Raw genomic sequence first — 17,203 nt, forward strand, 5'->3', positions numbered from 1 at the left:
TAATGAGAGAAGCAACAGGATGATAAACTTCCTAACAGTCTCTTATCTTACATATTTTATTGCTATTGCTGGTACACAAAACTGACTTGTGCCTATGTAGTAAATCTCTTCCAGAGAATTGATAAGACTCTTAAAAATACCACGTGTACAACGTTAAAGCCCATTAAAAACTGGATCCTGCCATTGTTTAGGAGCCGACATGCTACACAATGGTGTACCAATAGGTCTATTAAGGAAATGTTATGGTTGTATGGTTAGGCAGTCAAGTAAGGGAATGCCACAGTTAGGTTTGCAGACAGACTTAATTTTAGAAACTTGCACCTATGTGGTGTTAGAGTTCTATTTACATAATCACATGCAACTTCCAAAATATCATATTGCACAATTCTCTTCTTATAATTAATTGTCATAGTTCCATTGCCTCAATATAAAAGAAATTCAATCAGAATAATTTTAGTTGCTATTTACTAATGCCATTTGGAAACCCCTCTGCCCCCCTAGTTAGAAAACAGTGCCTATATTATTGCTAGAGTTGAAGGGTAGTAGAAATTCCTAATTAATTAAATAAATGCAGTTCTAGCTGGACTTAACTTTGAATTCTATAATGGATAAATATGGAACTGTACTTTCATTTAATTCCTTTGATTGGCTAATTTGTCTCTTCTCCTGTAGTCAGAATAAATCTTTTTTGTTTTCTAATTGGTAATCTGTAGCCTTGGCATCTTTCTACAATTGTTACTCAATTTTACAACAACTTTCACTAAACGAAATGTGCCTCAAGTGGTGTCTGCTGGTTATAACATGACAATTCGATAGGTTAAACAAGTAACAACCAAAAAATGACTTATGATTGCAGGGTTAAATATTGTCTACCTGACCTCTCTAAGATGTTGAAGTCCCACTTAGATCTGTCAGTTAACTTATCCTTAATGTGTGTTTGGAGATAAAAAGACTCCCTTCCAGCTTTTTTCCTCAGACTCTGTCCTGTCTTTGACCTTTATGTGTTTTGAAAATTATCATAAACTAGCATTGTGTTCAAATTCAAAATGAATATTAAAACTACTGTAGCTTATATTCTTTGTAGCATTTCTACTCATCAACCTGAAGATAAAAATAATCTCTGTAGTTCTTCTATACAGTGTGCTGAGATTTGGTAATGGGCTTGATGAATCATTTTTTATATTGGGTTCTCTGACATTAATTCTGACTTGAGAAATATCAGCATACGTGGAGAAAGGTTTCACCGTTTACATCCTAGCTGAAAACAGATAGTACTGTGTTTTCTGAAGGAACATATTTATGGGAATCTTTCTTTAAGTTCTTAAATATTTGTAACTACAAGCTTCTGGCTTTGAAAGGGAGGATTAGAGCTGGCTGAAAAATGGAATTTCTATCCTGGGAAAAATTTCAGGGTTTTTGGGAAAAAGTGTTGTCCTGACTGGGATAAAAAAAATATGAAAACAATGACATTCTTTGTGGGACAAGTTTGGAAAAATTCCATTGCAGGAGAACTGAAATTGAATTGTTTGTCTGGCTCCTTGCCCACCTGGAAAGTTCTTGTCCATTTCACTTTCTCCCTGGAGGCATTGATAAGAGGTCGTCATTTCAATTTTCCCAATAGAAAATGATTTTTTTGCCAAAATTGAAGTTTTCACATGAAAAATTTCAGCCTGAATTGGAACGAAACGTTAAAATCTTGGAAAATCTTCTTGTTTTGACTGTATTAGTTGGAACATTTTGACTTTTATATTATGACATAAAAGTCAAAATGATAAAGTCAAAATGAACTGTCTTGATGATTTCCCATTGGAAAATTTTGACTAACTCAATATGTTCCCACTAAAAGTTTAATTTAATCCCATCAGCATTTTCTGACAGAAAACTGTTCTGTCAGAAATTTTTTGACCAACTCTACTCACTACTTTTTGAAACCATTCTGTTATGGTGAAAGAAATAGTCTTTATTTTGGCTTCTGCAGTAAGTGATTGTCTGACTAAGCCCTCTACACCAACATTCCACATAAAGATGGGCTACAGGCCATCAGAAATAGTATCCCTGATAATATCGTGGTAAACCTGGTGGCTGAACTTTGTGACTTTGTCTTCACCCACAACTGTTTCACATTTGGGGACAATATATACCTTCAAGTCAGCGGCACTGCTATGGGTACCTGATGGCCCCACAGTATGCCAACATTTTTATGGCTGACTTAGAAAAACACTTCCTTAGCTCTCATCCCCTAATGCCCCTGCTCTACTTATGCTACATTGAAGACATCATCATCTGGACCCATGGAAAAGAAGCCCCCGAAGAATTCCACCATGATTTTAACGATTTCCATCCCACCATCAACCTCAGCCTAGACCAATCCACACAAGTGGTCCATTTCCTAGACACTACTGTGCTAATAAGCAATGGTCATATAAACACCACCCTATACTGGAAACCGCTATACTTACCTACATGCCTCCAGCTTCCATCCAGGACACACCACACGATCCATTGTCTATAGCCAAGCTCTAAGATACAACCGCATTTGCTCCAATCCCTCAGACAGAGGCAAACATCTACAAGATCTCTATCAAGCATTCTTAAAACTACAATACCCATGTGCTGAAGTGAAAAATCAGATTGATAGAGCCAGAAGAGTACCCAGAAGTCACCTACTACAAGACAGGCCCAACAAAGGAAATAACAGAATGCCACTAGCCCTCACCTTCAGCCCCCAACTAAAACCACTCCAGTGCATCATCAAAAATCTACAGCCTATCCTGAAAGATGATCCCTCACTCTCACAGATCTTGGGAGACAGACCAGTCCTCGCTTACAGACAGCCTCCCAACCTGAAGCAAATACTCACCAGCAACCCCACACCATACAACATAAACACTAACTCAGGAACCTATCCTTGCAACAAAGCGCGATGTCAACTCTGTCCACATATCTATTCAAGTGACACCATCATAGGACCTAATCACATCAGCCACGCCATCAGGGGCTTCTTCACCTGCACATCTACCAACATGATATATGCCATCATGTGCCAGGAATGCCCCTCTGCTATGTACATTGGCCAAACTGGACAGTCGCTACGCAAAAGACTAAATGGACACAAATCTGACATCAGGAATCATAACATTCAAAAACCAGTGGGAGAACACTTCAACCACTCTAACCACTCAGACTTGAAGGTGGCAATTTTACAACAAAAAACTTCAAAAACAGACTCCAAAGAGAGACTGCTGAACTTGAATTAATATGCAAATTAGATACAATTTATTTAGGTTTGAACAGAGACTGGGAATGGTTGGGCCATTACACTAATTGAATCTATTTCCCCATGTTAAGTATCCTCACACTTTCTATCGGTCATCTCAATTATCACTTCAAAAGCTTTTTTTTTTCTCATGCTGATGATAGCTCATTTTAATTGATTGGCCTCTTACAGTTGGTATGGCTACTTCCACCTTTTCATGTTCTCTGTGTGTATAAATATCTTCTTGCTGTATGTTCCAGTCTATGCATCTGATGAAGTGGGCTGTAACCCACAAAAGCTTATGCTCAAATAAATTTGTTAGTCTCTAAGGTGCCACAAATACTCCTGTTTTTGAATGAAACAGACGTCTTTCACAACAGAGCAGGTGGAAGCACCTTGTTAAATAAAGAATGTAATTCTCCTCTCTAGTTTTACTGTACAAGATGTACATCATGTCAAACACCTTCCTGTTGTTAGTATTACAGTAAAGCTTAGAGGCACCAAATAGATAGGGATCCCATTGTGCTATGCACTGTAAAAATACACATAGTAATTGATAATCCATGCCCAGAACAGACTGCAATCTAAATAGACAAGACAGATGAACAGTGAAAGGGAAAACAGAGCTACAGAAAGATCAGGTGACCTTCTCATGGCCATGCAGCAGGGCAGTGGCAGACCTTGTGGTGATCTCCTGCATCCCAGCACAGTGCCCTATCCATTGGACCAAATCACCTCAGACTATAATATACAGTACACCTTCACTTTTTCCTCTACGTTTGTAGTATTGTAGGGATATAGTGGGGAAGACTCAACATAATTTAGAAGGGAATCTGTCAAAATTCCATATTATTGTACTTGTTGCTTATTTTCCAATCCAAGTGAAGTTGTTATCAAATAGTAAATTCTAACTGCCAAAGGCTGAACTAAAACTCTGGTTTTAATATGAGGAGGGGCCCTTACGTGTACTTTGAAGTAATCTATCCAATATCAGCAAATTCCATTTGCTGATTATAATTATAACCCCCATATCTGATTAGTATTTTTAACCATTGGTATTTCAGATATTCTGCAGGCTGTTGAACAGAACGTTCATATAAGCTGTGCATTATAGTGTTGTTTTAAATCTACCCCCTTCCAGAGTGAAATTAATTGCATTTGCATTTCATCACAAAAAGTGACAACAAGAGACAGGATATAGTTTAAACATAACAAGGTAAGATGGAGCTCTGTATAAATGCTGCTTTAACAAGTGTTGCAAGCAAAATGATAAAATTGAGGTGACTCATTTCCTAAGCTTTTTCTTTCTGGGTGATTTCACATCACACACATGTTCTTTTGCTTTGCAATAGCAAATGGAAAAACAATTTTTTCCTTCATTTTATGGTGGTGATAGTTTTTGTTTTTTGTTTAATTTTACAAGCAGACATTGAATTTGTTTTCATCTGCATTATGAGATACGCAGTCTCTTTTTGTTGAATACTCAGCCAGTAAAATGAACTCTATTTACTCAATGGTGAGAAAAACAAAAGGAGAAAAATTGTCACTTTGTGGATTCCCTCCCTACCTCCTACTTTGCATTTAAATGTAACAGTTAAAGCTAGGCAGTACTTATATCATGGGTCCCCAACGTGGTGCCCACGGGCGCCATGGAGCCCGCGGGGGCATCTAAATGCACCCGCATCCTGGTTGGTGGTTGAGTATCCGCCGAAATGCTGCCAAAATTCAGTGGCATTTTGGCGGCAATGCCTCTCGATGACGCCGCTTGCTGCTGACAAGCAATGTCATTTCAGCGGCATTTCTGCGGATGCTTGACCGCCGCCACAGTCCTTCTTCTGGACGAGAAGGTTGGGGACCACTGACTTAGATAACGAAACTAGAGTTTTGTTTGGTTTCAAGCTTCATTACAAAGGCAAAACTCAAGCCAGGCTTAGTGTATTTCAGTGTGAAATCTATGAGCTGGGCTTCTGGTTTGGCTGAGCTTGTCATAAACAGATAGTTAAAGGTTAATGTCTCTTTTAACTGTAAAGGGTTAACAAACAGGGAACCAAACACATGACCAGGGAACCAGTCAGGAGACAAGATACTTTCAAATCTTGGTGGAGGGAAGACTTTGTTTTTTTGGAGGTGGGCTTTGCTTTGTTCTCTCTGGGTCCTGGAAGGGGCTGGACGTGCAACCAGGTTTCTTGCCAATCTCCCTGCTACAGTCTCTTACATATTCAGAATAGTGAGTAATTTAGTAAGAAAGGCGGTTATAGTCTTTTGATTGTTTCTGTGTTTGCAAATGTGTAGTTTGCTGGAAGTATTTTAAATTGTATTTTGCTGGGGGGGAGACTTCTTTCTAATTTCTATAAGCTGACAGACCCTGTAACTTTTTACCATCTATATTGCAGAGATAAACTTTTACCTTTTTTCTTTCTTTTTATTAAAAGTTTTGCTTTTAAGACCTGTCTGATTTTTTTCCCCTTGTTGAGGCTCAAGGGAATTGAGTCTGTACTTAACAGGGGAGGGGAAGGGTGGAATCCCTTTGTTTTAGATTCACGGAGCTTGAATCTGTCTATCTCTCCAGGAGACCTAATTTCTCTGTTTTAAGATTCAAGGAGTTTGAATCACGGTAATCTTCCAGGGTAACCCAGGGAGGGAAATCCTAGGAAAGGCAACTATGAGGAAAGGGGTTTACTTTCCTTGTGTTAAGATCCAGGGGGTCTGGGTCTTGGGGGTCCCCAGGGAAGGTTTTGGGGGGACCAGAGTGTATCAGGCACAGGAATTCCTGATTGGTGGCAGCTTGTCAGATCTAAGCTGGTAATTAAGCTTAGGGGAATTCATGCTAGTACCCATATTTTGGATGCTAAGGTTCAGAATTGGGAATTATACTATGACAGAGCTGCACTCTGGTCAGAATCTGGTGGGGGGGAGGGCATGCTCACGAAGGTGGCCTTATATCACCAGGGGTCCCCACCACATCTGGGACTGTTAGAAGTTAGTTAAGTCCCTCAAGGCTGTTCTAACTTCCGTCAGCTATTAATGGCTCTGAAAAGATTGTTTCACCAGCCCTGGATCTTTGGAGCACAACAGCACTCTACATGTGCCTTCTTTTCCTAGTTGTGTCCCTAATGCTCCCCATGCCAGAGACCATGGGTGGGATATCGCTGGCTCAGTACTACCTTTATGGGAGGGGAACTGCCAGCTGGCCAATTACAGTGATTTTCCATTGCTTTTGAGCTGAAATGGGACCAAAGATCTTGGTGCTGCTTGTCGAAGTTCTTAAAACACTGTAGTGTCTGGGCACCTCCCAGAATGATGAAGTGTGCACACACAGATATATCTACCTTCTTTTCCCTCCTGCACATGGCTGGGTTGAAGAACCAAAGACTGGATTTCTTTCTGAAAGAGCTGAAGGTTCAGCCTGTTGTCTCCTAGGATTGAGTTTCAGATTCATGGTGGGTGACCTAGAAAACTCTGTCCTATGTAGAGCTGCAGGGTTTCACTCTATCCATTGTCGCTGTGATGGTGGTCATGAACACAAGGGTGAGGTCATCCCTCAGGTATCTTGGGCTGCATCTGTGGAGGACACTGAAATTGAGGGCTAAAACTTGGAATTTGACCAGTGTTAACTGGGGAGACTATGAAGAGAGCAGAGTGTTGCAGTGATGAGCTCTGAATGGCCTGTGTTAGCTGAGCAGATGGGCTGCTGTGGGGTGAACCAACTGTAGCTTACCCCTTAAGACAACTAGGTAGGCAGAGAGAACACAGTAATCCAGTCTGGAGGTCCGGAATGCATGGGTCACTGAGTACATCCACACAGCCGTTAAACACCTGCAGTTGATCTGGGTTAGCTAGCTCGGGCTTGAGGAGCTTGGGCTGTGGAACTGAAAACTGCCATTTGGGCTCAGGCTCTCCTCTCGTGGGGTCCCAGAGCTTAGGTTTTGCATCTGAGCCCTGAGAATCCAAGTCAGCTGACAAGGTCAGTCATGGGTATTGCTGTGTAGCTGTTACCTCAAGTTTCAATCTGAAGTGGATATGGCCTTTTTGCTGGCCATCGATGGAGAAGGGCATTTCCATGTGGGGGGTGCGGAATTACTTGTGTATCCAGAAGCTGAGGAGTCTAGATGGGTGGCAAGGCTGTGAGAATTGTATTCATTTTCGGAGGCAGACATGCTCAGAGGAGGAAAACGTGTGTGTTCAGTGTCCCAAACACTAAAATTATTCATATCACAATAGATTCTGTAAATAGTGTCCTTTGGTTCCAAAGCAACTAGGAACCCTCCTGTCATAAACAGATAGCTAAGGGTTAATGTCTCTTTCACCTGAAAAAAAGTAACCTGAAACACCTGACCAGAGGACCAATCAGGAAACCAGACTTTTTCAGGTCTGGGTGGAGAGAAGTTTGTGTGTGAGTCCTTTGTTCTTGGTCTTCTGTCTGTCTCTCTCTCTCGGCTATGAGAGGATTTCTGTTTCCTGCTTTCTAATCTTCTGTTTCCAAGTTGTGAGTACTGTACTTAACAGGCTGTTTATTCATATTCCTTTTAAGCAATTGACCCTGTATTTGTCACCTTAATACAGAGAGACCATTTTTATGTATTTTTCTTTCTTTTTATATAAAGCTTTCTTTTTAAGACCTGTTGGAGTTTTTCTTTAGTGGGGAACTCCAGGGAATTGAGTCTGTGCTCACCAGGGAATTGGTGGGAGGAAGAAGTTGGGGGAAATCTCTGTGTGTTAGATTTACTAGCCTGACTTTGCATACCCTCTGGGTGAAGAGGGAAGTGCTTGTGTTTTCCAGGACTGGAAATAGAGAGGGTGGAATCCCTCTGTTTAGATTCACGGAGTTTGCTTCTGTGTATCTCTCCAGGAACCCAGGGAGGGAATACCTGGAAGGGAGAAGGGAAGGGAAATGGTTTATTCCCCTTTGTTGTGAGACTCAAGGAATTTGGGTCTTGGGGTCCCCGGGAAGGTTTTTTGGGGGGACCAGAGTGCCCCAAAACACTCTAATTTTTTGGGTGGTGGCAGCTTTACCAGGTCCAAGCTGATAACTAAGCTTGGAGGTTTTCATGCTAACCCCCATATTTTGGACGCTAAGGTCCAAATCTGGGACTAGGTTATGACACCTCCTCCATAATATTTAGCCATATATGTACAGCCCTGTGCTGGAAATTAGACACCGCTGCGGGGTTTTTGGCTCTAATTATGGAAAGAGTAGTAATCTTGTAGGTAAATGGGAAGAGCTTTGCCAAGACAGTGTGAGAACGTTGGCATTATTCCTCATCTAAAAGAACAGCTTCCAAGTTATGCTTATGTTTGCATGATGAATGTGATATAAGACTTTATTATTTTGAACTCAAACATACTTGGGGGAGGGATAGCTCAGTGGTTTGAGCATTGGCCTGCTAAACCCAGGGTTGTGAGTTCAATCCTTGAGGGGGCCACCTAGGGATCTGGGGCAAAAATCAGTTCTTGGTCCTGCTAGTGAAGGCAGGTCTGGACTCAATGACCTTTCAAGGTCCCTTCCAGTTCTAGGCAATAGGTATATCTCCAATTATAAAAAAAAATTATATATAAAAAAATGTATAATACTGAACTTCAGTAGGTAATACTTATCTAAGAAGTTGGAGGTTTCAGCATACCTTTATGGGCTTTTATTCACAATAATGTTAACATAAGTGAACTTTACTCTGTACTTTTAACAATTTCAAATAATGTTACTGCCAGTTACTGCCAGATGAGTGCATGGTATTTTCATTAATTTAGTAAATATTTTGTCAGTCTGTATTTCTTCCCCACCCTGCATGTAAAGGACTCAAAGCCCATGTCAGAGTCTCTTGAGAAGAAAGAAGTAGTAACTGTTAGTTTTATTATTTATATTATGGTAACATCTGGAGACCTCAGTCAGGGATCTGTGTCCCATTAACCCAGTTACTGTTGCAAGAAATTAATAATTCTCCTCTGACAGGTACTGTGCCACTTCACTTCAGAGTTTGCCAAATAGGCTCTTAAAGGAAGAAGCCACTTCTAGTTCCTTTGAAAACTGACCGGGTTAGTACAACAAGTATTTCCTGGTACTTTGATAGCTGAATGACTGCTGCTGGCAAACATTACGTTGCACAGCTGGGTGTGTGCATTGTGCAAATAGATTGTTGGGGGAAGTGAGGCTGGTTTTTCTAGTTCCTGTATATAGCATTCTGTACCTATAGCAGTATTCCACAGTTAGAACAGAAAAACAAGTGAGCCAGCCACTACACTTTAAAAAAGGTAAGATTTACATGTGTTAAAGTTCTTAGTATGGTATATAACTTGAATACTTTTGTGGGCATTTATTAGAAATGACAGTGACAATCCTTTCTTTCTCTTGTGTAGAATTGTATGTTGGCCTGGATTGTGGAAAGAGGCAGAAGTCCCAAATGGATAGATAGTTGTAGACATGGTGTGCTTTTTGAGAGTTTAGCTACTTATATTATCCTAGTTCTAGATGTCATTTTTTGACTTCCCAGTGAGCGAGTCCGGGGTGTATACAGACTTGCTGTGTTTTAACTGAAGTCTAGAAAGTTAATATATGTATCAGTGCCCTTGGCACTATACTGTCAAAGCCAACATGTTAAGTTATTGGTGTTAGGCATTACACCAAAATGGAGAAAAGTTCAAGAATGGGCTCTCGTTCTTTCTTGATAGATCGAAGTGGAATGAAAGATCCCCTTGATCTCTGTCTGAATAGGTCGGGCTTAGTGTACCCTAGAAATGGTTTACCTGGTATAGCTATATCAGCAAACCCCTCCTAGTGGAGATGCAGTTTATAGTGGCAAAAGAATGACTTTACTTGTATAGCTTATACCATTTCCACAAATGCAGTGAGTTTGCTGTTAACTGCATCTACACAAAGGCTTTTGCTGGTATAGAAATGTAAAATATCACACCCCTAACCAATATTACTGTCCAGGAATATTTGCAGTGTAGATCTGGCCTCAGTGACAGTGAAGGTGTGCTGCCTTAGTTTTGACACCTGAGTTCCAGTACTGCCATGTTAGCGAGCATACCAAAAACATACTCAGTGATGCTGTATCATAAAATCATTGAATACGCACAGACTCCTAAGTAAATAATCACAATGATTTAGAAGCAGGAGGGATATCTTATAACAGGAGCTGTTTGATAGTGGCAACAGTGAGAGAGTTCATCAGGAGTACATTTTCATCCTGCTTCCCCTTTATATATTCCCTTAGAATCCAGAGGAACTCTAGCCAAGAAACATGGGAGATTTTAGGTGAGGGAGTTCTGGAATGCAAATGAGATTCCTGATTAATTTTGTATATAAGCACATGTGCAGTTGTGTTTGTAAATATTGGTGGCTCCTCTGGTGGCTAAGAACTTGTCTGAAGCTATATCTTTACTGCATGCAAACCATGGGGTAAATTAAGCCATGGTAATCTAACCAGCGATAATGCAACCACATCATTGTGCTGTCATACCCCACATATCCATTGCATCTCTCCGTGACAAGCAATACAGCTCTCTGGGCAGGTATCCCAGGATTCATAGCACTACAATTCACTGTGCTGCTCTGTACTCACATTTGCAGGGTGTTGTGGGACAACTTGCCTGTTCCCTCTGGGGATTGTGGGAGGAAAGGGTATAGGTCCACAAAATTCCATTCCTGGAATGGCCCGTGGTGGTGTGCTATGTGCTGAAAGGTAGGTTTGGATCAGGCTAATCCTAATAACAGGGACCAATGGCTGCTGCTTTTTATGGAGGCAATATTTTGTTTTGTGCAAGACCCGATGCCTCCCAATGCATTGCAGTCAACTTTCAGGTCTGAATCTGACATCCAATCGTTCCTTCCAAAAAACCCACATCTCTTAATTTGCCTTTAGTATTAAATTAGATCTGGCTATGATTGAAGAGGCAGCTGATTTCCAAGTGCAAAATACTCATTCTGAACAAGCGGCAGACTGGCTTTGAGAACCACTGGCTTAGATAATGCAGCTTCCAAAAACTGCTGATTTACCTCTGTGTGTTTATATATTGAGCTGAATACAACTGATGTTAGATGATTTCCTGACTACAGTAGGACCTCAGAGTTATGAACATCAGAGTTACGAACTGACCAGTCAACCCCCCGCCCCATCTCATTTGGAACCGGAAATATGCAATCAGGCAATATGTGTTAAATGTAAACTACTAAACAAAAGGGTGGGATAGGAGTTTAAAAAAAATGTGACAAGGTAATAAAACTGTTTTTATGCTTGTTTCATTTAAATTAAGATGGCTAAGAGCAGCATTTTTCTTCTGCAGATAAAGTTTCAAAGATGTTTTAAGTCAATGTTCAGTTGTAAACTTGAAAGAACTACCATGATGCTTTGTTCAGAGTTACGAACAACGTCCATTCCCTAGGTGTTTGTAACTCTGATGTTCTACTGTACTTAGAGAATTAGGTTCAAACAGGAGAGTGTGATAGGAGAATAGAAATCCAATTTGGGAGACTTATTTCCATTTCGGCCTATATGTGAAATACAGGCCTATCCCTAATACTGTGTTGTCAGTAGCTCTTTTAAATACAGAAGCATTGTGGTGTTTTCCTTTTAACTAGTATCAAACCATTTATTAGCAATTGTGGCTATCTTTCTATTGAGCAAAAATTCCTGCTGTTATTGATACATGTCTAAGGCTATGTCTACATTACAGCTTATGTCGGCCTAACCCCCCTGAGTGACAAGTTACATCAACAGACACGCCAGTGTGGACAGTGCTATGTCAGTGGGAGAGCTTCTCCCGCCAACATAGCTACCGCCTCTTGCAGAGGTGGTTTTACAGTGCTGATGGGAGAGATGAAGCTGTATGTGTAGACAAGCCCTAAGTGTTTTGTTTAATAAACATTTAGGTACAACAGAAATATCCACTGTTTCCCACAAAATGGATGGAAACCAAAACAAATACTGTCTTGTGAGATTATTCTACTTTATCTGTTGTACAGCAGGTGATGGTTTTGTGTGCACATCACAATATAACTCGTACAAGACTGAATGAAGGTGATGGAACCACAGGATCTGGCCATGGATAATTCAGATCTTGTTCCCCTCTGTCAATAGCAGGTTCACTCACTAGGACATACTCAGACTCTTTGTCCCACTTCAGGGCATTATCATCAATAGCCATACACTGGAGTGTAAAGTGCTTCCTTAGTGGTTGCAGCACAAGAGGAGAGACAGAGCTGCTACTTCCACCTTGTGCCTGGTGGAGGAGTGAAGGAAGGTGTGGACTGGGTGGAGCCTAGGTTCATTGCTTCCCCTCTGCCCCACATTCGCCTCCACCCCTCCATATGCTTGTCAGTATTGCTGCACCAGCAGGCTGGGTGATTGCACTATGGCTGGGGTAAGCCATGTACAGTTTACTTCCCCCAACCCTCAGGAGAAGCAAGGGAGACCAAGAGGGCAGAGCAGAACAATGCTCAAACCACTGAGCTATCCCTCCCAAGGTCTTGAAGTATACGTCCAACTTAAAGCACATGATTAGTTGCAGGGAAGCTAATAGGAATATTCATGTGCTTAAAGTTAAGTATGTGGTTACATACCTCGCTGAACTGAGACCTTGATGTCCATCAGTAAATTGGTATGGTGAGAATTCCAACTGTTTAGAAAAATGATCTGGCTGCTGAATCCAATGGTTCCAATTGTGGAACTGTCCAAGACTCTGTAAATCAAATTAAATGCTGTCACTATCCCAGGAGCAACCCAGGAACCAGATTGTGGGCAGGGTCACAAGAAACTTCCCAGTTTCCCTGCTTCCATTTGGGATTTGGAGGTAGAACCTATATCTTGTCCAGATAACGCCTCCCACTGAAGCTGATGGCAAGGGAATCAGGAAGCAGACTTTGACTCTGCCTAGCACAGAATATTTCTTCTGGCATAGGCGCGTGATAGGTGTATTGCAGGTTCTGCCCACACACCAAAGCGGTGGGGGTAGGAATAGAGGTCCTGTGGAGGTTGCTGTTCCCCTCCTCCTTCCCTTGCATTACAACCTGCAATAAGGGCTATTTGCACTGGTGGTATTTATTTTGTTTTGTTTTATTATTTGTATGTCTTTAGTGCCTGGTCCTGGTCCATGTCCATGACCAGGGCTTCTAGGTAGCCTTGTATCCCCTTATTCCCCTGTGCTGCAGCTTTAATCAGCCCATAATCTTGACTGTAGGTAGGAAGGAAAGAGAATAGTGTTTTATAAAAACAGTTTAACAATTTTTATATAGGGTAGAATATTTTGTAAATATAAAACCAAAGGAAAACAGTAACTTTAGGTGACACCTACATCAGCAGGAGCCAAATCCGGCAATCATTTCTCAGGTAAAGCCACCATTGAAATCAGGGAGATTTTTTTCATGAGGAAGGACTGAAGAATTTATCCCTAGACTACTTCTGTAAAAGATTCAAAACGAGTTTTCAAATAGAGTGAAATTTTTACAGCTATGTAATGGGAGAACTATGTGGCACTGAACAGTTAACCGATGGTAGGTTTTACACAAGAATAGACTTTAACTACAAATACCTTTTAAATCTGGATAATGTACCTGATAATTGTGCCCAGTTGCCCACTTGGTAAATATTATAATATTCCAGAAGATGTTCCATAACACAAGTTAAATCAGTTTCAATAGACTTCACAAACAAAGCTGTAATGATTTCTGTGCAGGATACAGGTGGCATTAATCCACTAGTTTACAGTGCAGACAGGCAGATATGAACACAGAAGTTGTCATACCTGGGGTCCTTCCAGTTCGCTTTCCTGTTTCTGAAACTAATCATCACTGGATACTTTTGAGAGATGAGTAAAACTACAAAATGGATAACCTTCCCATCGGAGTAGACCCTCACCTGTCAGTTAGTAGTGGGTTTCTACCTGAAGCATGAGTTACTTTATCCAATGTAATCATGTGTATTCTCATTATCCACATTCATGCCTAATTTTTCTCTGAATCCTATCTTTGGTGATATCTGGTATTAGTATATTAAAACTCCCCAGTTTGTAAACTGAATTGAATTAGATTTAGAATTGGCTCAATTGGGCTTTCCGGAAAGAATTGTTTGTGGGATTAAAGCTTGGTAATGGGACATTCACTTTGCAAGTAGATTTTTTCCGTATTTGTTTCCAGTCTCCCAGCTGCATAAATACAATATGTTCGCCAGTAAGAACTGCAATATTGCTTTGTACATGCAACTCGTATATTAGAAGTAATTGCTCTTAAATGGCTCCATATTTTTGGCTATCGAGTATTGCTAAGAAGTATAGGGAATGAAAGAATGAGCAGTCACCATTTGCTCAGCACCTGCATGTAGCAGGAGGAGATGTGCACAGTACTCAGCAGTGGATGCACACTTAAGCACTCCCAGCACACTGAAATGAGACTGGCTGAGAGAGAGGAAAAGTGGATGTGTTGGGGTGGAAGTGGGGCATGGCCAGGGCACAGAGGCTGAAGTGGAATCCAGCAAATGCAAATTATGTACATAGCTATCAGTGTTATGTTTTTCAGCTACTCCTTCTGCCAACTACCAGCAGAGACTTCTTCAAGTGCACTTTAGAGTGGAAATTAGAAGAAACAGTTCATTTTTGGTGCTTTTCTCTCAGAAGTAACAGATCAAACATGTTGTTAATCATTGTGAAATTGTTTAAAAGTATATTTAAATTGTTTTATTTTTATGGTATATTTAAAATCGCAATCTGGACAAATGAGATATTCTGATCCATGACTCAAATATTTGTTTCCCTGCTTCCAAGAGGGATAAGCACAGAGATGGGAGTGGGGCAGTCCTGAAATCTATTCCTAACTCCACCACTAAGTTGCTGTGTGCCTTGGGCACATCACTTGACCTCTTTGTCTTACTTTCTTCACCCACGAAAGGGGGTATGATAATATATTTATCTGCATCACGGTAGTACTGTTAAGATCCAGTGTTGTTGTTTTTTTACAGCACTTTCATCCCATAAAAAACACTGCTGTTGTAATGTTGCAACTGAATTGCTTTCAGAGAAAAAGCAATCTTCTGTACAGGAGCTGTATATAGCTCATGTAAGTTTTTTTTTTCATTGATCTGAGGTGGGTTTTTTTTTTTAACATCATTCTGAGAAGAGGTTATGAAATGTCAGATATAATCCCGGTGGTAACAGAAGTCAGTGCAAAGGAGACTCTCCTGAAAGTGTGACATTTACTTACTTTACTAGGAAGCTCACCACCAAGCTGGGGGTGGGGGTGGGGTGTCTCACACTTGGACACTAATTTTTCAGGATTTCTATTGCTAGATTTAAGTAATTTAGTGGAAAGGAATTCTTCATTTTGTCCAGTTACACTGTATTGTGGCTTTGCTTTCGTTGGTGGTGACTAGGTGGTGAAACATAAGGTTATCGATCCCTATTATTGATGAGACAAGGTGGGTGAGGTAATATCTTGTATTGGACCAACTTCTGTTGGTGAGAGACACCAGCTTTCAAGCCACACACAGCTCTTTTTCAAGTCCATTGTTGTCCATTTTAGCTGTACATCATTCGTATTGCTTCCACCTCCGTACCAATTGCCATTGGCCTTTTGCTTACATGGAAGATGCAAGAAAGGCAAGGGAAGCTTTCAAAAGTGACTGGAGAGTAGGTTTAATGTGGAAGGAAAGCTGCCGGTACTGTATACCAGCGCTGCATATTTCCATTGGACCCAGCCTCTCATCCCCTTCTAAAATCAGACTTTTCCAACACACTCAGACTAGATCAGCCTTTGAAAAGATTCTCACAAATATAAAAATATACTTCTATCTTAAATGAATAAGCTCTGTATCAGTCATGCCTTCCTTCAGTGAGACACTGTTCCAGTTTGAGAGAGAGTGATTAGAACTTCCAGGTTAACGGCCTTAAAATGTTAGTTATCTTGTCATGAACCACATGAAGTAGAAGCAAACTGTTTGAAATGGTGGTATGTTTAGTACTTGGATATAGACATTCAGGATTCTTGTTGTTCTGTTCTACTGTGTGTGGGAGGGGGAGGGGGAAAGAGGAAGAGGGAGGAGAGGAAATGTGATATCCTTAGAGCACATGAAGACATCTCGTGCCCAATTCTGCCATCCCTCCTCTCATTAAGCAGTACCTTTCTATCCAAGTAGTCCCACTGAAATCTGTGGAATATTTGTGTGGAATGGTGCTAATCATTATAAGACTAGCAAAATTAAGTACAAAGTGAGTTTAGCAAATTCAGGACTTCCACCACCAGAGAGTAATTGCAAATGAAATTACACAAGGAGGGGCGCCTGCATGATGATATTCATACACTTGAGACCAGTGATGAGCTGCCAAAATCTTAACAACCGGTTCCCTACCAGGTCTTCGGCAGCACTTCGGTGGCAGGTCCTTCACTCGCTCCGGGTCTTCGGCGGCACTTCAGCGGTGGGTCCTTTAGTGCCACCAAAGACGCGGAGCGAGTGAAGGACCTGCCGCTGAAGTGCCGCTGAAGACTTGGAGCACCACCTGGTGAGTACAAGCCCCAAGTGTTTATTTTTTTACGTATGGTGTTTTTTTTTTTGGTCATCCCTGCTGGGCCCCCGTCAAAATCGGACCGGACGCTTCCTAAAGCTGGCCCTGCACATCGGGGTTGCAAAATAGTATCAGGGGCTGGGTAGGGAAGGCTGTGCCTCCCGAAACAGTCTGACCCCCCCGTCTGACCCCCACCCATGTCCTGCCCCCGAGTGCCCCCCTCAAACCTGCAACCCATCAATTCTCCCCCTGCTCCTTGTCCCCTGACCACCCCCTCCTGAGACCCCCCCACCCTAACTGCCCCCCAGGACCCCACCCCCTACTCAACTTGCCTTGCTCCCTGTCCCCTGAGTGTCCCGACCCCATCCACCACCACCACCCCCCGACAGAACCCTAGAACTCCCATGCCTACCCAGCCCCCCCATTCCCCATCCTCTGACCGCCCCCAAAGAACCTCTGCCC

General features: G+C 41.5%; 1 protein-coding gene across 7 annotated transcripts in view; it reads left to right on the forward strand.

Moving 5' to 3' along the window:
* SYTL5 (synaptotagmin like 5) overlaps positions 1 to 17,203 on the forward strand; it is a 161,240-nt gene that overhangs the window by 47,685 nt on the left and 96,352 nt on the right. The gene's annotated exons all lie outside the window — the stretch shown is intronic.

Source organism: Gopherus evgoodei, chromosome 1 (assembly GCF_007399415.2).
Source record: "Gopherus evgoodei ecotype Sinaloan lineage chromosome 1, rGopEvg1_v1.p, whole genome shotgun sequence".
NCBI classification, from domain to species: domain Eukaryota; kingdom Metazoa; phylum Chordata; order Testudines; family Testudinidae; genus Gopherus; species Gopherus evgoodei.